The 23,276-nt window shown below is 40.8% G+C and overlaps 1 protein-coding gene and 1 long non-coding RNA gene across 2 annotated transcripts in view; one reads left to right on the top strand and one right to left on the bottom strand.

Annotated features, from left to right (window-relative positions):
• FTO (FTO alpha-ketoglutarate dependent dioxygenase) overlaps positions 1 to 23,276 on the top strand; it is a 415,383-nt gene that overhangs the window by 332,587 nt on the left and 59,520 nt on the right.
• On the bottom strand, positions 373 to 22,850 carry LOC129457489 (uncharacterized). The gene is made up of 6 exons (XR_008649270.2): positions 22,687 to 22,850; positions 20,704 to 20,810; positions 9,334 to 9,497; positions 8,326 to 8,440; positions 951 to 1,077; positions 373 to 676 (listed from the first exon to the last, which is right to left on the bottom strand). It is a non-coding gene; the product is annotated as an uncharacterized lncRNA (long non-coding RNA).

The following is a 23,276-nucleotide window of genomic DNA, read 5'->3' as shown; positions in this document are numbered from 1 at the left end:
TGGGACCGCACCACTGCATTCCAACCTGGGTGATAGAGTGAAACTCCATCTCAAAAAAAAAAAAACAAAAAGGTGGCTGGGTGTGGTGGCTCACGCCTGTAATCCCAGCAATTTGGGAGGCCAAGACAGACGGATCACCTGAGGTCAGAAGTTTGAGACCAGCCTGGCCAACATGGTGAAACCCTGTCTCTACTAAAAATACAAAAATTATTCAGGCGTGGGGGTGGGCGCCTGTAATCCCACCTACTCTGGAGGCTGAGGCAGGAGAATTGCTTGAACCTGGGAGATGGAGGTTGCAGTAAGCCGAGATCACGCCACTGCACTCCAACCTGGGCAACAGAGCAAGACTCTGGCTCAAAGAAAAAAAAAATTTACTTATTTTTATTAGTCAGCACAACATTGAGAACTCATATAATTAGGCATTTTGCAGGAGAAATGGCTCATGTTTGGCTGCAAATATCAAAGACCAGAAAAACAGTAACTTAAACAATATCAGGATTTATTTTCCTTCATCTGAAAGAAGTTCACAAAGAATAGGGTTATTCTGGTGGCTCCACAACATCACCAATGTTCACGGCCCCTTTGGTCTTGAGGTTCTGCTATACTTTGACTTGGCTTCTGGCTTCAGGTTTCCCTCATGGTCACAAAAGAACTGCTGTGGCTCCTAATGGCTCACCTACATTACAGGTAGGAAGAGGGAAGAAAGGGAGGGAAGGGTAAAATGTGCCTGGCAGCTGAGCCAAACCCCAACCCCTTTTTAAGGAACTTCCCCAGAAGCCTTACCCAACAATCTCTACCTAGACTCCGTTACCTAAAACCTAATCACTTAGTTTCATCTATAGGTAAGGGAAAACTGAGAAGTGTTTTTCAGCTGGGTACATTGCTGCTCTCAACAAAATCAGGCTTGTGTAAGGGAGTAGAAAGGGAAGAATGGATGTTAGGAAGGCAACCTGCAGTTTCTGGCACAGCTCCCTTGTGTGACAGAGACAGTCTTCAGCTCTGTGAACTCTCCTGGCGGCCCCTGATGTCGGCCAGTATTATAGACGAGAAGCCAGGAAAGTCATAATGAAGCACTTTCTAGAGTAGAGAAAAAAGTAAGTGGAGTGAATGATGAAAACTTCAGGTCATTAAATAAAGTTCCAACATTTTCTTCTTGCCCAAAACATTCACAACAAACTCTGTGGAGTAGGAATTGAAGGAAAATGTGCCGTGCCATTTTTCTTTAGCCTTTTTGCAATGCAACGCACAATCAATACAAATCTTTGCAGTAATCATATATTGATTTTCCTAGAATATAACTCCATTTAAAGCACTTTTATCCCCAAGAGTAGAAACATTGGAGGCTATCAAAGGAGGAAGTAGATTTCCTTGACCCCATCTGCAGTGCACAATTGATTAACAGGATAGTTATGAGAGTGTGAGAGAGAGACAGAGAGAGAGAAGAGAGAAGTCACCGAAAGGTTAATACCAGCTAAAGAGAAACATGATTATAGGACATTAGGTTTTTTGTAAAATCATAAGGTCAGGATAAGATAATGATACCATCTAAAATTACACAAGATTTTGAGTACTTAGCATCCTCTGCCCCAGCAACCCAACCCAAACCCCAACAAGCATAGCTGAATTTTTGGGGTTGGCAAAGCCACGAATGGAATGATAGGTTTAGGTTCAGGCCCCATGAGCTGGCTTGATAAGGGAATGAGTAATACTGATTCAGTTTTTCCTGAGTCATAGCTGTGTACTAAACTAAAACTTTAGCATACATCACATCGAATGTTTCTTTGCTTCAGACAAAGCGAAAAGAAAAAAGGACATCAGGAACCCTCATTTTTATTCCTTTTCTTAGGAAAGTTAAACACTTCCTTTCTTCTACTTTCCCCCTTCCCTATCACTTTACTCCCTAAAGATTAAAAAAAAAAAAAAAAATCTGCTTTCTGAAAATCCCATGAGTTTAGGTCTGCTGAGTATTTCTGTGCACAGATGTCTTCATCCCAGAGACAAGAAGAGTAATTGGATGGTAAGTTGCAAAAAGCATGCAAGTTCTGCTCTGCCTCTGGCCTGAGTAACTGGGATGTAGCCAAAATGGACAATGGTACCCCCTGAAGCAATCCTGAGTTAATGTCTCTTACATACTCCTTTGCTGAAAAGGCAGAGGGTGTACTCTTGTTTATAGTGTATTGTTCTCACTGTATTTCTCTCCCTAAGTCCCTCTTGTTTTTTTGTATCAAGACTGAGTTCTCACAGACAAGCTCTTTATTAAATTAAATGGTGCATGTAGCCTCATTATCCTTCACAATGTGCAATACTTGATAGTTTATTTTACTAGCAACTTCCGGAGTTTGTGTTTTTCTGTTTTGGGGGGGCTTTTTTAAAATTTTGGCTTCAGGCAAAGCAACTAGTACACATTGTTAGATAAAGTATCTTATCTGTCAGCAGCACCCTTGTGAGTTAATCATAATGCAATAGGATTACTAATCAAGATTTGAGATAAATGTTTTGATAGAGCTATCAGATTTGTCTAATCTATCATTAGTTGACAGTCGCTGCAGGCAGAGTGCAAACTTGGCAATAGTAGACCTGTTTCTGATCCCTTTGGTTTGGCCCACCAGTTGGGTAGCTTCACTGATTATAGCAGTGGACCCAGGCATTGCAGCTAATTAAGTTCTGTTTCTCGCTCTCCAGGATCCTCCTTCCTCCTCCCACCATTTTCAGAATATGTTGGGTGGAGTTCAGCTCTCATGAACCTGCCCATGTAATGAACAGATTTGGTAACAAGGTGTTCCTTTTGGTCATTTTCACTTGATAACAAAGATGTGCCAAGCCAAGTGACAAATCTCAAGAATGATATGGTGTCACTTGCAAAAAGTGGTCAAAGAAAAAAGAGAAACTTAACCTGTTGTTAAACAATACTACCGATTACAACTCTTTTCATGTCACTAAAATCTGTGTCCCATTTTACCAAGTTGTACATTCTTGGAAGTAATTTATAGCATATCTTGCACATTTATTCAGTTTGATTAGATAAACGAAAGCTTGTGATGTAGATTGGTATTTTACTGTATACACTATATACAATATTTAAAATTATATTAAATTTTGAAATAATAATAAATTATACTCTGCATATTATGTAGTACTTATTAATACAAAGATGGGATCATTTTATAGAGAAGTCCTGTACCAATTTTTCTTCCTCTCTCTACATTGTTATTAGTATAGATATTTCTTCATTATAGAAAACTTGGAAAATTCTAGAAAAGTCTAAAAAAATTTTAATTCACCATAATCTTGTCATCTCAGAATGATCAATATTAACATTGTATCATCCTATTAAAATTAAATAACAGCACATATACCTTAATTAGTAATTGCCTGACAGTATTGTCAATAAAATATGATTCTACCTGGCATGATGTCCTGGAATCTGTAGGCAACCCAAAGGAATCCAGAAAGATTGTACTTTCTCTCAAGGCTTCACTTTCTACATGAAAACCATATGGGAGAATTCATTTAGGCTGTTAGTGTATCCCACATGTTAGAAGTGACAACTTTTTAATTTCACAAGCATGTCACAGGCCTCACCAAATGAATGCTAGCCACACTGAGAGATTTGTAGCTTGGATGATTTAGACAAGGGATAGTTGAGAGTTACCTAATTAGACTCCAGGTGTAATTATGTAAGGCGTTACAGGCAGCAGTGTGCTGTGTGTTAATTAACTTTCATGCTGAACATGCAGTAGCCCCTGAACAAAGAACAGTTCATGGAGGGAGGAAAACTTCCTTACTTTTCCCTAGCTTTAGTTATTCTCCTACTAAAGTTAACCTCTCACGCTCCCCCTTTTTTCTAGTTGAGAGATGGGCCATAAACACAAGCCACGTTGCAAAGTGTTCATTAGTCCCTGTAACTCTCTTCCTACCATCTTCCATTTCCTTAAAACATTCTTTGGAATGATCTTTTAAAAAATAAGATGTGTATGTATTTATTTATGTACAACTCTGTTACTGGTTTTAAAAATCCAAGTGACTTCTAATCCTGATTTTTTTGCCGCCCATTAAACTGCACAAGTATCTTTCTGTGGTGACGGGGAGAATGATATTTACTGAACCACAGGATTAGCTAATATCCCATCAATAACTGAGTGCCACAGACTTCTTCAGTTCATCCCATTCCTGTCTCTAGGTAGCAACAGTGAGAAAAACACTGATTAAAGAATATTTTTTCTTCTACTAAATTAGTCCATGACTTCATTTGTGCTGGTCTCTGTTTGTCAATTGCTGCCAAAAATGTTTAACTCATGCAATAAAGTAAGCTTCGTAAATCTATATAATTCAACTCAACACTTGCATGAGAAAATATTTCAGGTAACCAGTTAAGCCCTGTGTGTGGATGGTAACTGATTGATTTTCCAGTCCTCTCCCAGTTCTCAGGTGAGAAAATCCCATTTCGAGGTTCTCTCTTCCTCCTAATCCTGTCACCTTGACATCTCCTGCAGGCTTTAGTTTTCTACTAATAACGTCTAGAATGACACACAGGACCACCTTGTTCATATGGAAGATGAATAATAGTTCTAGAATTCTGTCTACAATAGCATGAAATTAACGTAGATTAAGGATTTGCCTGAAACGTTAAGAGCAGATAGGATTCAACATTTTTTTTCTTCTAGTACCTCTTACCAATTATGAGAAAGAAACTGCTTACTAAAGCAGTCTTGATTTTTATTGTCTGTTGGAAGAAAGGTAAAATAAAGACTTCGTTGTATAAAAAGCATTATCTGGCAGCCCTTATAGCTATATGGGAAATGCCTCAAAGAGATGCATCCTGGTGAAGATGAGGAACATTTGGACAATTTGAGTGTTCTTTTTCAGTTGGACAATTTTCAGTTGGACATCTAGCGAAACTTAGTCCTCTTTTTTTTTGTTTGTTTTTCCTCTGATATGCAATATAGACTACATCAGGCCTTTATAGTCAAAACCAGACCAACCAGTTTTGACCAAGCACTTCCTTTCTTCAAGGTTATGTTTAATGCATCAGGAATCAAAAGACGTCTAAGACATAAACCCTATCCCCAGAGAGTATACTATCTGTTAGGGAAGATTAGACATTAAAAACATGAAAAGTAAAACTCTAATAAAGGATTTAAAGAACAGTTCAAGATAACAGTAGGAAAGGTATGCCACATGACAATACATGATTGTCAAATGCATTTACAGATTTCCTTTAGAACAAAAACTGTTCTCGAATCCTTCTAACAGAAGGGGTTCATAGAGACCATTATGAAGCCTTAAAATGTTAAGAAACTGAAGTATCATTCCATAAGAATGCCTTTCAATTTAGAAATTTTAATGCAAAGGAGAAATCTGGTTTATGTAAGTGGTAAAGTCATTATTTTAGGTTATCACTGAATTGAAAGTGTAAAACGTGAAAATTCTTATATAACCAGTAGATCTCTGAGAAAATGCCAGTGGACAACCCCACAGAGCCAGGAGAGGTAATCAAATCATTTATTTAGCAAGTTCCAAATGTGATGAGGTTGTTTTAAGCTACATACATAAGATCTTAGGGAAAAAATGGATTTTTTAGTTGTCTAAATGACACTGCAATTTGTTACAGCCCAACGGATACTTCTTGCTTGCTGCACAGAAAAGCCAATGCACTGAAACAGTGGTGTTGCAGCAGAAAAAGTGTTTAATAATCTCAGGACCAGCCAAGTGAGGAGATGGGAGATATTTCTCATATTTGCCTTCCCAAGAATTTGGAAGCTAGGGTTATTAAGGAAATTTGGTGGGCATGGGGCTAGGGAATGGATACTGCCGATTGGGTGGGGATGAAATAGCACGGGCGTCAAAACTGTCTTTGTGCCTGAGTCAGTTTCTGGGTGGGGCTCACAGAGCTGGTGAGTCAGTTCCTTGGTGTGGGTCACAGATCTGGGTGGCATCATTGGCTCATCAGAAAGCAAAGTCTGAAAAATACCTCGAACACCAGTCTTAGGTTTCATGATACTGATGTTTTCTATGAAGCAATGGGAGAAGTTACAAATCTGTGACCATGAGCTATGTGACTCCTGAGCTGTAAGCAATTATAGAAAAGCAAAGCAAAGCAAGTTATGAAACAATAACTGGTTATGATTTAACTACACCCATACCTTAGCAGACCTTAAGTCCTTATCACGATTCTAACCTTGTGGGCTTTTATTACTTTTTTTAAGGTGGTTTCATAAGACATGGACAGACAGATGGAAAGAGGTCATTCCAGTTAGGTAGAATTCCATATGAGAGTGGGAATAAGGTAGTGTACAGTAGGTTTAGTGTGTTAAGCTATCTGGCTGAAACAGAAAATTCAGGAAACTTAGACCAATATATGGGAGGCATCAAAAGATGGCTCCATTCTGGGAAGCCTTCAAAGGTTTCCAAGGCTAACAGTAACATGATGCTGATGATATTACAGGCAGATTAATCTAGTGGGCAGGGTCTACAATGGATTTGAGTTGTTCTTCCTTGAGGCAAAGGGATGTACCTAGAGAAAAGCAGTGTTCCTGAAATGAGGTGATGTGAGCATGCATCTGACAGAGCAGTTATAATAGAAAAGACATGTGAATTTCAGACGACTTCTAAGTTGACAGAACTTTGTAATCAATTGGTTCAGAGGATGAAGAAGAGGAACAAGCCAAGAATGATTCTCTGATATCAAACCCAGAAACAAGTGGACATTTGGAGGCTCCAAAACCAATTTCAGTATGGGAAGAGGTTTTAAAGATACAGCCATGTAAATTAGCTGTTGGGAAGACCTAAAGTGCACAACATTCTTCTGACTGTGAAAATTATGAAATTATTCCCCAAAGGACTACTTAGATCATTATGTCAACTCAGTCATCTGAAATATATTGATATCCAAAGTACACATCCAGTAATTAAAAGAAAAAAAATCCAGTTTGTTGATTTTGATATTTTGTTATGGGTTAGTAATTGCCTTGACTATCTTCTTGCAGAACTTGTAGTTAAAGGCTTGCTTATTTCTTCATCAATTAACAGCTGAATTTCTTCTTTCTTCCTATTGATATAGTTTAGATACTTGTCCCCCCAAATCTCATGTTGAAGTATGGTCCCCATTGTTGGAGGTAGGGCTTGGTGGTAGGTGTTTGGGTCCTGGGGATGGATCCCTCATGGCCTGGTGCTGTCCATGAGATAGTGAGTGAGGTCTCACAAAATGGTTATTTAAAAGTGTGGCATCTCCCTCCCCTCCACTCGATCTCTCTTGTGCCTGCTCTGGCCATGTGACATAACTGCTCCCGCTTCACCTTCTGCCATGAGCAAAAGCTCTCTGAGGCCCCCCCAGAAGCCAAGCATATTCCAGTATCAAGCCACCTGTCCAGCCTGCAGAACCGTGAGCCAATTAAACCTCTTTTCTTTATAAATTACCCAGTCTCAAGTATTCCTTTATAGCAATGCAAGAACGTTCTCACACACCTATTTAGATTAAAAGGTTTTCTTATCATCTTGGTTTTCAGAAATGGACAAATTGCCAAGGGCCTGTCAATTCTGGACTGACATTTTTTCACCTGCTTGAAGAGATACTGTTTTCTCTTAAGAACTAGTGATTTTCTTCAGTTGTGTGACTGACTTACATAATACTAGCAGAATTGGCCACTTAGTGTCCAACAGAGAAATGAAGTTGAGACTGTGGGGCTGGGAAGTCTCTGGGGCAATAGCTTCAAGTTTGAAAAGTGAGGAGAAACGAAGCAAAAAAATAAAAATACTGTACCTTTTGTCAAACCCTTTGCTTAGATCGAGGAATCTAGATTTGACCAAAAGGTTGAATTGAATGCATACAGTTGTGTGGTATAAATTCGTCTTTGTAAAGGTCAGACTTGGCCAGGCACAGTGGTTCATGCCTGTAATCTCAGCACTTTGGGAGGCTGACACAGGAGGACCCTTGAGGCCAGAAGTTCAAGACCAGCCTGGGCAATGTAATGAGACCCTGCCTCTACTAAAAAGAGAACAGGGTGTGGTGGTTCATGCCCGTAGTACCAGCTATATGGGAGGCTGAGGTAGGAGGATTGCTTAAGCCCAACAGTTCAAGGCTGCAGGGAACTATGATCATACCATGTACTCCAGGCTGTGCCACTGAGCAAGACCCTGTGTCTTAAAATAAATAAATAAATAAAGCTCAGATTCATCCCATTCCAGGGAATAGGGAAAGTTCCATATTGATCAGAACTGAGTCCTGTAAGCTCCAAACAATATGACTCACCTTTAAAGTCCTTCTGACTATACCTTTCCAAGTGTCTGACTTATGATGTGTTCCTTGTTGTATAGACTTGTACATACCTGGGCTATATAAGTATCACTTCTGAGGGTACAGGTAGGAGGGTTGCTGTGAGGGCCCACTGTCACTTCAGGAAAGTGTAGCAGTACTGGCCAAATTTAAAAGCCATTGAAACAACTGAAAAGAATAATTAAAGATGGTTATTTCCCCCATTACTGAAAGGTATATGTGAAATCTTGTGTTTACTTTTTTTTAATAGACTTTAAACATTGACTTTCCTTTCTCTGGGAAGGCAGATGTTTGTGTAACCAGGAAAGAAAGCTGCTCTCAACAGCAGTTTTCTAATAAAAGGCCTACTTGCTTTTCCATTTTAAAACCAGTGTTTAAGAGCTTTATGATTCTAAAATGAAAAGAATTCACTTGCTATACAAGGAAAAGGAAGAGTGATGGAATATTTTTGCAAGAAAAACGTACCTTACTTTGCCACCTTACAGTAGCCTGTTGTCGTGAGTACATTGGAATGAGGAAGCTTTTATTAGGAAATAATCATTTCCAGTTCTGTTACAGTCATTATCCCAAAAGTGTCCCAAATTCTGTGTACAGTACTGTGTCCTGGAACCTGTTTAGCCACACGTGGGGAATGAACTGAGCTTTTGAGACCAATAGGATGGTGTGAACATAAGACCAGGTAACAGAGCTGTTCTCCTAGTAGTTTTAGGGCCTTAAAAGAGGTCATTAACGCTTTCAAGTCACAAAACAGTCTTTAAAGTTCTGGAACTATACTTTCCTACAATCATATTTCACATTTGCACATAAGCTAGCTTGAATGAATGTTTAATAAAAAGCTGGCTACATTCACAATGTTGTGCAAAAATAAAATAAAAAATTAAAGCTGGTCTCTGTAACTACTTATATGAGGTTCTCAGCCCCCACTGACAGTGTGTGTTTTAGGGAAGGAAGCACATTGAGTCACTAGCAAAACATAATTGGGAAAGTGCATCCCTTCCAAACTAATGATGTACGGTCACTACTCTAAATAAATAGGGGTTGGGATTATCCATTTTGATAACCTGTTTTGTGTTGCTGTAACTGTTCAGTTTAGCAAATGCAGAATTGATTCCAAATTTTTCCTGCTGGTTTGAAAGAATTCATACATCTTTCAAAGTGTGACTGATATTCAGCAAGGAAGTGCCTCACTGGTTGAACAGGATCTGATTTGTTGTTCTTGTTTTTGCTGTAAAACAAAATCTACTTTTAGTTAAATCAGTAATTTACAGGTATATAAACTAAAGCATCAAGAAAACAGCAAAGAAGTTGTTTCCAAGATCATTCAAATCCAGAAATGAAATGAAACCCCTAAGAGACTCCTTCTTCATTCTGATGGGGCCATTGTGGTTCTGGCCCCTCAATTTGGTCGAGGGCAACATGCGGAGTATCTCAGCTGAACACAGATCCTTCATTTGATGTCCTGTCTAAACGTGACTTCACAAAGATCTTTTAGTCAGACACTGGCTAGCACAACTCCTCCCCTGGGAGAAAAGGTCTTTAAGGTATTTTGAGGGGAGGAGAAGGGTTAAGAGGTCTAATCCATAACTCTAAATCCCCATGCTTGGAGGAGCTCATTGACATAGTCGGTTTTAAGGGCTCCTTTGGAGCCATTATGGTGTGTCACGCGGAGACCCACTGGAGAACACTTAATTGTAGATCATTGTCCCAGTGTGTTTCAAGGCCTTTTCAGGGTTTTGACAAAGCAGCCTCCTGTGCCACTTACGGGAAACCACTTACGGGAAAGTTTTGATACTGACAAACCCAAGAATATTCTTCAGATTTTTGCTTTTAAATTAAATAACTAGAATTATCAGAGGTTTTTCTGTCTTCCTTTCACCCCCTTCCTCTTGAAATGAAACCTCAGCTGGACATAGACCCCTGGCTGCTGGATATGTGTTGGCTACATTTCTTTCCTTTTCTAATTTCTTTGGTTTTGAGGTCGGGATTTTGTTTTTGTTGGTGGCAGAGGTGGTATAATGAGTGAATACAATTATCACATGCAGAGCCTGTAAGCTTTAATTTCAAAATGTAATAGAAATCACATCATTTCATATGGAACCAATTTCTCCTTGCCTCCTTCCCCTGAGGAGTGAAGGAAATATCTCTGGTATATCGTTAAATACCTGATAGATCAGACCTTCAGATAGGTCGGTGGATTAAGGCAAAGCACAAAAAAAGCTCATGTTTTCAACTGTCTATCCTATTTTAAGGTTTCTATTGGCCCTCAGTATTCTGAATTTACCAAATTAGTCCTAATCTAATATTTAGCCCCATAATGTTTTAAACATTTTGGCCAGACTCAGTTCCCAGCTGCCATGTTGCCTATCTCTGTTAACATCTCTGCATGCATAAGAGGGTGTTCATATGGCTGGATTGAGGGAAAACCACCAAAAAGCCACTTCCCCTTTCTTGGGCCTGGGAATCCAGGGCCCTACCAGTGAGATCAGAATGAATTGAGAGAATCCCTCTGGGTCATAAACATAGACTTCAGGGTCAAAACTCAAAACCTTGAGATTCTTTTTGCTTAAAATTCCAAACACATTCAAAAATGAGTTCATTTCTAAAAATGCTGAAATGCCTTCTCATGGTTTTTCCACACTGTAAAACAGAAGTTAAACTCTAGGGTCAGAAATAGTTAACAAAGAGAGCCTTTGTGCTAAGCAGGAGTCTGTGGATTGAATTCTGGCTCAGCCAGTATATTTCTGTGTCATTTGGCTTTTTATAAGCTCATTGCCTCAGTTTCTCTTCTATAAATGGAGGCAATAATACTATTGCATTTCTATGTTATAAAATTACCAAGAGGGATAGATGTGTAGTAATACAGGGACACTTATGAAGACTGTTAACTGTGAGTCCCTTTTGCTATGTGAGATATACCAGTAAAATAAGGGACATGATTGTTTTGGTAGAACTCTGTATGGATACAGGATATCTCATTGAACCCAATCTCAGGAATTATAGATTAGAAAGTTGTCCGTCTTTGATTTCTGCATCTCCCTATTTGTCCACTTGCTCCCCTCTTTCAGCAAACCAACTGCCACTGTATCTTTGGGCCCGTAAAGATGGTTACCAATGGGTTTTGAGTTTTCGTATCTCAGATCCAACAACCTGGGTAGAGACAGAATCTCTTTAGGATCTCAATTCCAGATTCCCAGGGAGAGAATTCTGATTGTTTCACCCACTTCTGGAACTAACAGCTGAGGCTAGGGAGTTCAGGCCACACTGAGCGAGCATGGCTGCCTGGAACCTGCTACTTAAATCGTATGCATATTGGGGAGGTCAGTTCCCAAAAATGGAGAATGTGGCACACACCCAATGTATTTCCACTGGACCACTCCTTTAAGGAGTGAGTTGAAGTACCCAGAGTTCTTTGTATTCCTCAGAAGAAAGTTGCTTTAAGGAATGAACATAAAACTTTAAAGCAGGAAGGGATTTAAAGTTCACCCAACTCTACCCTCCTTGTCACGTTGATGAAACTAAGGCAAATGAAAGAGATTAGTTTTCCAGAGGTCCTAAAGCTACTTAATAGCATCCAGTGCTCATGCTTTTAGTTAAGAGCATCTAGTGTATCTTTTATTCAGTTTTCTTCTGCCATCTCACAGTTGTGCATATTTCAGATGTCATTTTTTCCTATTGCCTAGATGTGTTTCAATTATAAGAGATTTATATTTATAGTCTCTCATTTAATAGGTGGGTTAAATTTTATAGACTCTTCTACTTTAGAAAAACATAGATAGTATTTACAAAGACAACATAGAAACATGGAGAAATGCATATGATATACCATCACATGGAAAAAGCAAACGAATGCTTATATATAGTCATTATGTTAAAAATATGTAAAAATTACGTATGCATATATCAACTAGGCTTGTTAGAATAGTAGTATTACGTGTAACTTTAAATTTTCATTAACACCATCATTAAATTATTTTAGCAGTTAATTTTAGAAGACATATTTAATACAAATACACCCTACACTGCTTCTCATCTTAGAGCTACCTGAACCTGTATACCTAATGTTCTTGCGCACGAAGGCGAACTTTCTCTAATGTAAGCCATATATATTTTGGGCACAGCTGGAACCCTTATTCCAGCAGTGAACACATTGAAAATGGAGTCCTCATAGCTGTGACTAAAGCTGCATTAAATTATGATCTTAGTAGAGACTTGGCCCCAGACAGGATGACTCACCAGAGGCAATAATCGGAGGATAAGATGTTTTCAAGCATGAGTAGAATCAGACTCTAGGAGCTGGGAAGAACCTTACCTCCTGTAACCTGACCTTCGTGGGCTTCAGAACTGGCAGTGGAAGCATAGAACGTTTCCAGTGTTTAGAGGTGGAACTTGGCTAAAGTACAGAGAGAGGACTCTCAGTGAAGTTATTTCTGCAGCCATAGCAGCTGCACTGTGATTATGCCCAACCTGGAAAGTGCCTTCCCCATCCAGTTGGTTGCCTCCCCCACCTTCCCAGGAGCCTCACAGTCTACCTCTGATGGCCAAACCTGGGGAGAAAATCAGTGTCTCAGATACCATCTGCTATGGTTTGGATGTATGTCCCCTCCAAATCGCATGTTGAAATGTGACCTCCATTGTTGGAGGGGGGCCTAGTGGAGGCTGTTTGAGTCATCGGGGTGGATCCCTCATGAATGGCTTCACACTGTCTTTGCGGTAATAAGTGAGTTCTCACTCTATTAGTTCATGAGAGAGCTTGTTGTTTAAAGAGCCTGGCACCTCTCCCCTCTCTCTCTTGCTCCCTCTTTCGCCGTGGGACATGCCTGTACCCCCTTTGCCTTCTGCCATAAGTAAAAGCTTCCTGCAGCCTCATCAGAAGCCAAGTAGATGCTGGTGCCATGTTTGTACAGCTTGTAGAACCATAAGCCAAATTAACCTCTTTTCTTTGTAAATTATCCAGTCTCAGGTATTCCTTTATAACAACACAAAACAAACTAATACATCATCTGACTTTGAATCTGCCCTCATGTAGATACATCTGTTCACATGTAAAGCAAGACAGGGACACAAGAGCAGCCAGCAGGGCTTGTAGGGGCAGGAGCAACCCAAGAGGTAGGCGGCCTCCTGTTAACACTGCTTTCTTTTTCTCCTTGAAAAAGGCAAACTGGGTTTTCAAGGAGAATGAGAATTTCAGGGAAGGGATCAGAGAGAGCGGGCACTACATGTTCCACATCTGTCAGATGTCTCCAAACCATTAACTCCCAGACCCCAGGAAGCTGCTGCTCTCTCTAGTGTTTTCTAGAGCATCTAGCAGAGCACTAAGTGGTAGTGGCTTAATGATGATAATGTTTTGTGAACTTTAATGAGGAGGGAGATTTTCTCAAGAGCAACTTCAGAGGTGCCTATACTTCTCTGTTTCAGAGTGGATATAGAGGGGTGGAAGGAGGCCAAGATACTTTGCTTTCTGGAAGAAGCTATAGAGATCAAGAAGGAAACATAGGGATGGAGGTAGGATTTCCACCTATGAAGGGTTATCAAGCATTTTAGTCCTACAGGGCCTATGTGGCCCATTCATTCATTGACCAGTTTATTCATCCATTGATGTTTTTCATTCAACAGACTTCTACTGAGCATCTTTGACTATGCTAAGTCCTGAGCAGACAGTGAAGAACTAGAAAGACATGGCCCTGCCCTCATGAAGCTTACAAGTTAGGCCTATTCTCCACACTTGTTCTAACTCAATCCACTACATATACCTTGAGTACCCAGTATGTGTTAGATACTAAAAGGAGCTACAGAGATGAACCAGACACAGTCTTCAAGAACTTCAGGGATCAGGGAAGGTTTATCCTGATTGTAATCCCTCCAGAGGTTTTATCATTTCTCTAATCACTTATTAGGCCTCTTGCTTCCTGTAGGAATTTGTTCTCTATATTGGATTGAAATCTGCCTGTTCTAATTTCAACTTCCTTTCTTCTGGCCCTGGCTAGTCCTCAGTGTACAGAATTGCCATTGGTACCTGCTGGTCAAGGCCAAGTGTTGTGAGCCAAGGTTTCTAACCTTGGCTGCAGTTACACTTAACTGCTCCTCTCCGAAGCTGGATTTAGCAGAGATTTGATGGAAGCCCTGCAAACCTCAATTCAAATCAAAGTTCAAACCTAGCGACTGGTTGAGTGAACTGCTTTAATAATAACAGTGCAAAAATTGAATTTAAAATAATCCTTTTAGGGACGCAAGATGCAGTGGTTTAGCCTTTTATTAATATTCTTTTCTTTCCACTAATAAAGGTTTTAAGTCAACATCTCCTTAAATTTGATTAATTCCATTAGGATCACTCCAAAAAAATGCTTATCAGTGGCTTTGAAATCCAAATGGGATGAAGAAAAAATCATTTATATGGCAAAATCTCAGTTACACTAACTAAAGACCTTCTGCTGAATTAAAGAAAAAGTCAACACACAGATTATTTGAAACAAATTGTAAATATGCAACTTTTAAGCACATAGAGAAATTTACCCTAAAGTTGATGTTTTTTCAAGTTCTCTTGGAGCTTACATTCCAGTGGGAGAGACCCGTGTTAAACAAATACATAGAAGACAATTTCAGATTGTGAGCTAGAAATCAGAGTAGAGGAATGAGTAATATTAGAGAGATCGGGGAGGCTTCTCTGAGAGGTGACATTTGAGCTGAGATCTGAAAGACAAAGCCACAGTCACATGAAGACATGGAGTTAGTGTTACATGCAGAGCAAACGGTTAAGTGCAAAGTCCCTGAGGCTGGAACGGGCTTAATGTCTTGGAGGAACAGGAAGAGAGTGGAGGAGTGATGCGAGATGAGAATAGTCAGAGAGGAAGTAGGGCCATAGGAAGAAGTTTCGATTTTTATTCCAAGCAAAGAGAATACTTTAGAAAGCTAAACACTGACTTTTAAAAGCCATCAACAAAGGAAAAATATGCCTAAGGTGTGTGTTTTATATGGGACTGAAGAAGAAAGTACTGAGGCTTCTCCCCATTTTATTCTTCCACATTGAGTGTACAGCTATTAGTAAAATGAAATATTATTTGCAAAAATGCTTTGAAAATGTTACAGCACTGTTCTCCTTAAATTTGAGAATATTGTCATGGAAAGGTTTAAAATGAGTAAGAGTACTATTACTTTATCACAGAAGAATCATGCTGTGTTAGTCCATTCTCACACTGCTATAAAGATCCTATCTGAGACTGAGTAATTTCCAAAGGAAAGAGGTTTAATTGAGTCACAGTTCCTCATGGTGGGGACGCCTCAGGAAACTTACATCATGGTGGAAGGCAGAAGGGAAAGCAAGACAGCAGGAGAAAGAGAGGGCACGGGGGAAACCACCATTTTTAAACCATCAGATCTCGTGAGAACTCCCTCATTATCACGAGAACAGCATGGGGGAAACCGCCTCCAAGATCCAATCACCTCCCACCACTCCCCTCCCTTGACACCTGGGGATTACAATTCGAAATGAGATTTGGGTGGGAGACACAGAGCCAAACCGTATCACATGTTAAACTTTAAGCAAACTGTCCCTAGTAGATCCACCTAGCGATTCAAAGAAATACATGGCTATGAGGATTCCGTTGCCATTTTCGTTATCTCATATAGGTCTAAGGAAGGAAGATTTCCACTGTTTAGACTGGAAGACCCTGAGGACAGTATCCTTTCTGGCTGCCCTGCTGTCATATGAGTCCATAGGGGGCAAAGGTGAGGCTTTCCTGGGCTTGTGATTCCCAGGATGTCTCCACTTCTAGGGCCACATTAGCTAAATGGTAATTATGAAAATATCCAGGGCAAGAAGCTAATAAATAAGAAGTGACAGGCATTGCATAGTAAGGAATCGTTGTGCACACTGGCTCTTCTGCAAGACACAAGATGGAGGTTGAGAGCGTCTAACAATCCTCCTGAAACGTGCTGCCCATGTGCTGATGATACAAAAGGAAACCTGCTCGAATAGAAGAGCATGGGAGAAGACTGATGTCCTGCGGATGGCTGTTCCTATTGTCGTGGATCCCTGGGATGTTTCTAAGAGCTTTCTTGTGACCTTCGGTTTCTAAATGTAGAACCTGGCTGTGATCTCTGGGAAAGAGAAAGGAATATGTCCCAGATTTGTTCAATGGTATCAGGAATAAAGAAGCTAAGATTTGAGTTGCTTGGGTGGAGTAGGTACAAGATGGTGATTACCATTCAGGTTAGCTGCCGTCTGGGTAGGGCTCGCTTCATGGAAGGCCCCAGCAGGGAGGCTGTGATCATGTGCTCAGTGAAGGCAAAAGTCGTTTTGATATCTTTTTACTAAATCGTTCTACCAACGCTGCGCGAGCCATAAATGTGGCACAGATTAATTGAGCAAAAAAAGTGACTTGCATACAGTTGGCACTTCTGTTCTTACTAGGATCAGAAAGAACAATTGGGTGAAGATCACTTCAGGAAAAAGAAAAAAGCATATGTTACTTATTGTTTTGGGTGAATGTTTTTATGAGAAACAGGGATGCCACGTCATTAATAACTCTGGCATGCCATCCCAATTCTGGTCGGCCTGATAGATTAAACATGAGCCCTCTCTCATTATTCCAGCAGCCGTAGAGCATTGACTTTGCCTCCAGCCTGATATGTATTCCATGCACATTCAAGCCTCCGAGTTGACATCTTCTTCTAAAATTGTTTGGCTGTAATAAATATAAAACTTTCACCACTGATGTAAAGCATTGCTGGTTGGCATCATTTCCTACCCCCTTTTAATTATTCCTGACACTGTGGAGAAACATCTAATATAAATCTGTAATGTGCACTGATGACAAACTACACGGTTGAAGGACCATGTAATTTCTCCACAATTAATTAAAGTGCATGGAGATTTTTTTTTTTTTTCTCTTTCATTCTTTCTTTCTTTTTTTCCCCCCAGCAGCCAGATGCCACTGACTGGCTCAAATAACACTGCTGTCAACTGTAAAAAATTAAGATCCAAACCGTAAGAAAGGTACTTAGATAAAGAAACCAGATGCCAGGTTATTTGTGATACTACCGCATGCATCTTGATGGAAGCCACCATTGTTCAACATCTGTAGTTCCACAGCCTTAATTACGCACTTAACTCAGCAAGCCTGTCAGCAGTTTATTTCCACAAGTACCGTCACTTTTGTAAATCTTCCCTTAAAAATTGAATGCTGCCAAACAGCACAGGGAAGAGAGACAGAGACCCTGGAAGACCTTGTGCAAAAAGAGACGGCTGCCCGTTTATGTCGGTAGTGCATGCTGGTGTTTATGGGCGTGTGTGTGTGTGGTCACCCAGAGAGGAAAAAATGCTCTGCTACCATTTCAGGCTGATCTACCACCTGGAATTGATCAAAAGCAAATTAATTTTCATTTTCAATTAGGAATACAATTAAATTCAAAGTGGTGAGGGGGGGAAATGGCCATGTTTACATATAGCTCCTGCTGGTGGGAGGGCTTGAGGAAATACCAGATGAAATGAAATACTTGTCTTTGTATCTTTGCATTTAACTCATTCAAGTGTTAAGGTGGTGGCTGGGCCTGCTGCTGCTGGGACTGCAGTTTACCTCCCCTGGAGCTGCCCTTCCTTCCCTTCAGGCAGAATGTAGGCAAAGGGAAGAGGGAGGGCGGTCAGAAGGTGGCCACTCTGAGATGCCCATTCATGGGCTCTTTTCCCAGGATTTGGCCGTGGATCCAAGATATGGGTGTTTTCATGTAGAGCCTGAATGAGGAAGCAGTAGTTTGGCTTTGCATTCTGCTGGCTCTCGGCGTCAAAGCATTACCTGGCAAATGGATCCACGTCTGGCCATGATGAGAGATATTGAGTGATTGTGTGAAAACAATCTGGCTGTTGAATGCCTCATGTCACAGGATCCCGGCCCTTTTCACTTGACTTTTCTCTACATTCAACTGCTGCCTTTTGTTGGAGTAACTGAGTGGGGGCCTGTGGGGCAGACAGGATTCCTCCTGGCTGCCTGGGGAACAGTTGACCCAGTGTGTTCATCACCAAGGGTGGTAATTTGGGGAGCTTTGACCCTGATTTTAAGGAAAGTCAATTATTTGTCAATTATGAGTCCTAGAAATCCTGATATGGGACTCAGATGTTAAAGGCCTGGCTCTCTGGTTTCGGGATAGATCACAGTGGATCTGAGAATATGAAGCAGTCATGTTCTCCCAGAGCAGTGCATGTTGCTTGCCATAAACCTTCCGTCATGCTGATGAGATTTTTCTAACTATCCATCTTGGAGATCAGCTTCTTTGAAAATGCAGAGTGGGTGATAAATATTTGGTCATATGAATAACAATGAAGTAGCTTCAGATAATAGCTTACATCTTTATAAAATCCTCTGGGTGATGGATGAAGAGGAAGAGAAGGTTCTGGGTCATGGAAAGAGCTGCTTTGGATGAAAGATTATCCAAAGCAGTGTGGTGACCAGGAATCCTTGCTGCTCCAGTCCATACTTTACCTCCTACCCACAACCCCAGCCACCTTCCTTGTCCCAAAGCAAGGGTTTACGTTTCCTCCCTGCATGGTATTTGTGCTTTAAAAGAAGATTTTATTACTTCTGCTACAGTGGAATTTCTCTTTTTACTAGACAGTTGGCATGACCGCAGCCTGAAACCGCAATGGAGTTGTTAACACGCTGGGATCAGTTTTTCCCCCTTTAAAGCTATTCTTTTCTTTTCTTTATTTTTTTAAAGAGGAAAAAAACGCTCCAACAAATCAACAGAACTATTAACTTTCTGATTTATTTGCTAGAGAGAGCAAAAAAAGTCAATGTGAAGTGACAGAAACGCCAGAACAGACAGTATGAAAACATTCTATGTGAAAGTTTCCAACTGAAATCGCACCACAAGCAGTTGGTTATCTGGAGATAGACATCTTCAATTTCCTGATTGCATAATAGAAATGGGATTTCTTTTTCCTCTACAAAAAGCGTTATCCATAATGTTGACATAAAGTTTTCTGTGCCTTGAGTTCCAAAGAGTACTCTTCTCAAGAACAGCCCAGCATCTTCTCAACTGCTACCGGTTACTGCCATTTCTCCTCCTTCAAGGGAAAAGGTAAATGTTGCTAACATGACGAAGGCCAGAAGAAGAAATCTTCAAGAGCCTGGGAGATTAACTCTGCCCAGCTGGCTGGTGTCATGGCATCTAGTAAATAGGCCGATCCTCCACTGTAAGGAGAAATAGCCCTGAGAAAAATTAATCTGGTTATGGGTTGGCAACCCAATAGCTGTCTAGCCAGTGCACGTTTCTCCCTTTGCAAGTATCTCAGGGTTAGAAGTGTCTAAGGATTTGAGACTGTGATTCTGGGAGATTCAGGACAGTTGTCCTGGCTGGGCCTGGGCCAGGCTTTGCCGTGGATCTGCCCACCTCAAGAACTGGCACGGGTGATAGGTAGTCTTCAAATCTACATGGCATCCCAATACAGTTGGTGACAATGCACTGTATTTTCCTCACCCCTCAGTTTCTGAGGGCCCATTTCTGAGATGGAAAATTCTTGGCCCTGGCCTGTAGCTTACATCACTTTGGTATTTTTAAATGCCCATGATCTCAAAAGCAGTCCTCATTTTAAAATCACCCTTTATATCAGTACTTCATTTTATGTAACATAGTGTTTTAAAATTATATTTAAAAGGCAGCTTCTTTTGTCTTATGTGCCCTTGGCTAGGAAACAAAGGAAGTCTCTTTTAAGAGGTGTTTTACATTTTATGACTACTGAGAGAGAACATAGTTCTTTAATAGGTAGATATGTAAGAGAGTTTCACATTATAGGTTTTCAGAGATTAGAAGTTCTGGAACAAGGTTGTTTGATAACATCTCTGAAGGGCAAAGGAGCAAACGGAAACCTCAGAGGACTGGATGCCAAAACAGAACACTCTCTAAACTTGTGGGCAACAGGAGCTTTTCTGAGATCGTATTATTCTCACCGATAATAGCATCCTGCCTTGACTGCGGGTGAGGGTGTGCAAGATGGATCATTCGTGTCTTATACTTCATGGTTATGGGCATGTAATATGTTCTTCATTGAGCCAGGCAATTGACAGAGACGCCAGTGCATTTAAGACTTGAGTCTACTGGAAATGAGACTTGCTCTCTTGCCAGAAATGGATGCTTTTCTGTGTCCACCACTATCACACATCTTTACTTTTTTTTAATCCTGACTCTTAAAACAATAATATCAAACAACTCGAGGGGGAAAAAGTTAAATATTTCCATATGAAGAGCTGATTAAATTTGTATGGTTTTCTTTTCAGTAAAAATTGATATGTGATGAAACACAGTGCAGCTGGATGGCTGGTTTGGGTTGATGCTGTCACATCCTCTGATCTCGCTACCCGGCTGTAAGGGCCAGCACGCGGTGAGCTGCCATGCTGCTCGGAATGCCCATTCCCAGGCACTAAACACTAATCACTGATTACCTGGCTGAAGTCTTTCCTCTTAAGTCTCATCGTTCTGTGTCCCTTCCTTTTCAAGGGCAGGCCGAGTCCATGTGAAGCATTATAGTTGATAGGCATGCGATGCCCATCTAAAATACAGATAATAAGTGGAAAAGGCTTCCCAATTATTGGTGTGGATATGAGAACTTGACTTTTTTTTTTTTTTTTTTTTTTGAGACAGAATCTCGCTCTGTTGCCCAGGCTGGAGTGCAGTGGCGCCACCTCTGCCTCCTGGGTTCAAGAGATTCTCCTGCCTCAGCCTCCTGAGTAGCTGGGACTACAGGTGCATGCCACCACACCCAGCTAATTTTTGTATTTTTTTTAGTAGAGATAGGCCACCCTGTTGGCCAGGCTGGTCTCGAACTCTTGACCTCAGGATATCCACCCACCTCAGCCTCCCAAAGTGCTGGGATTACAGGTGTGAGCCACTGCACCCGGCCAAGAACGTGACTTGATTTTCCCAGTATTTGGAGTGGGTGGGCTGCTTCTGCTGTTGCCATCGGTGGCCAAAGCTAACAACAGTATATTTTGCTGTAGCAGATTTTACAGAGATGAAACCATCTTGCCACTTCTATTCTTAATAACTGTGTCCATCTTTCCTCTCTGCAGAGATGAAATTGCCAAAGAGTCAGAAGCTCCTCCAGGCTTAGCCAGCTTTCGCCTTTGCTCATCATACATCTTTGGGGCTCCTCTTAACTCGCAGATGGGCTAGCGCCTGTTTTCAGCGTTTATCCTGATCATTCATATCTCCATCCCCACTCCATGTCTCTCTCTCCAGTGTCCCTTATCTCTGTCTTGCTTAACTGGGACCAGTTCTTACCCCTCCCTCTTTCAGTTTCCAAAGATCGTCTCCTGCCAGATCTTGGCCTAAAGTTAACTTGATTCTCTGGCCTTGCTTACAGAAGCCGAACTGCTCTAAACCACCCTTGGTGGCAGTGACTCCTTCCTGAATGAGGTCAGGCACTCAAAAAATTGATAGGCGACACTCACTCTGGGGCTTCTCACATATATTCCTCAGTCGGGAATGGTAAAGGTCCCCCCATTCAGGGACTTCAATTTTGTGACAGAGAAAAAGACAAATTTGACTGTCAACATTTGTTGGGCTCCAAGGAAGTCACACGTGTAACTGAGCTATTTCAGATCCCTATTTGTCAAGCCCAGTGTTCACTGTGGATTTCCTTACATCCCTCCCCTGCCCAAACCCCCCACCTACAAGAAACAGTCTACACACAAAGCATTTACCCTCTGAGGATTGCTTTGTAATTAAGATTTTAAAAATGCCAAATAAACAAGGGCATTTTTGAAATGTAAATTTGTCATTTTTTCGTAAGCAACTTAAATCAACTCCACCTGCCTTGAGACTGGTTTCTCCTTCAGCACAAAGCAATGTGCTCCTAGGTTCTCTTTCAGCTCTTGCAGCTCTGATTCCCCGTGCACTTAGATCCTGGTGTCGATTTTTTTTTCCTTGAACACTTTCTGCAGTTTAGTTATTTGTTGTAATTATCAAGTTCATTTTTCTCTAATAGATGTGATTAAGTATATTTAGCACTGTGTAATGAGTTTTCTGCCTGGTTGCATCTTAGCTAATAAGGAATTCCTTAGCGGCATCTCTGACAGCTGCTACGAGTCCCAGGTCTGCGCTGCCACAAGAGACTCCTTCCATGAACTGCTAGCATTAGAGAAATTAACTCCATTACACTAACCATAAAATTGAGGCTGAAATTTGATTACTAATAGATCCTCAATTCAACTAGAAACTGTAGAAACGGGGTGGTGCCAGTGGGGAGGAAGGTGAATGCGTGTGAAATGCCAGCGTCCACATTTTCATCAGTGTGTGTGTCCACCACACTTCCAATTTATTTCCTGGGCAGGAAGGAGAGAATAGAGCCAAGCTGATGGACTTAAAACTGTGTGATTCAGCCGGTATAAGACGGGAAATCTTTGTTACTGCCATGATGGTAATACCTTGTCATTAGTGCCTCTGTCTTTGCTGAGCTGAGAAACCTCCCGGTGTGTTTTTGGCCATCAAAACTACTTGCCATTGTCACCGGCAGTCCAGATTTGTAAGGCTAAAGTGCTGAGGACAATTAGTAATTGGTGACTGGCTGCTATGATGTATAGTTGCTTAGCAACGGTCCCTGAATTAAGTCTCTGGAAGTGGCATACAGGAAGAGACAAGACAGGAAGATGAAATAGGTACCATTTCAATGTGTAGGTGAGTCAGTAATGAAAAAGGAGTGAAAGATATTTGTAATCATAGAGACGGCTGAGTGGAAAATTGGGGCTAAAGGAAAGAAAAGGCGGAACTTAGTTCCTCTCTTGCTAAGTAAAATAAGAGTAAATGGCAATTGAACCACCCCATTGATAGAGAGCTCATTCTCTTTCTTTGACACTATACTGTGAACCCAATGCTAACTGAACTCAGGGTGCATTATTTACCCAAAATGCAGCATGAAAATTCATGGAAGGAAGAGATGGAGAATGAAGTTGCACTGGCTTGAAATCTTTAGAACGAGATTGATTTAGCTTCCGTTAGTTCATACCAGTGAACTAGG

This window comes from Symphalangus syndactylus, chromosome 11 (genome assembly GCF_028878055.3).
Source record: "Symphalangus syndactylus isolate Jambi chromosome 11, NHGRI_mSymSyn1-v2.1_pri, whole genome shotgun sequence".
NCBI classification, from domain to species: domain Eukaryota; kingdom Metazoa; phylum Chordata; class Mammalia; order Primates; family Hylobatidae; genus Symphalangus; species Symphalangus syndactylus.
This window is presented reverse-complemented; position numbering and strand designations above follow the sequence as displayed.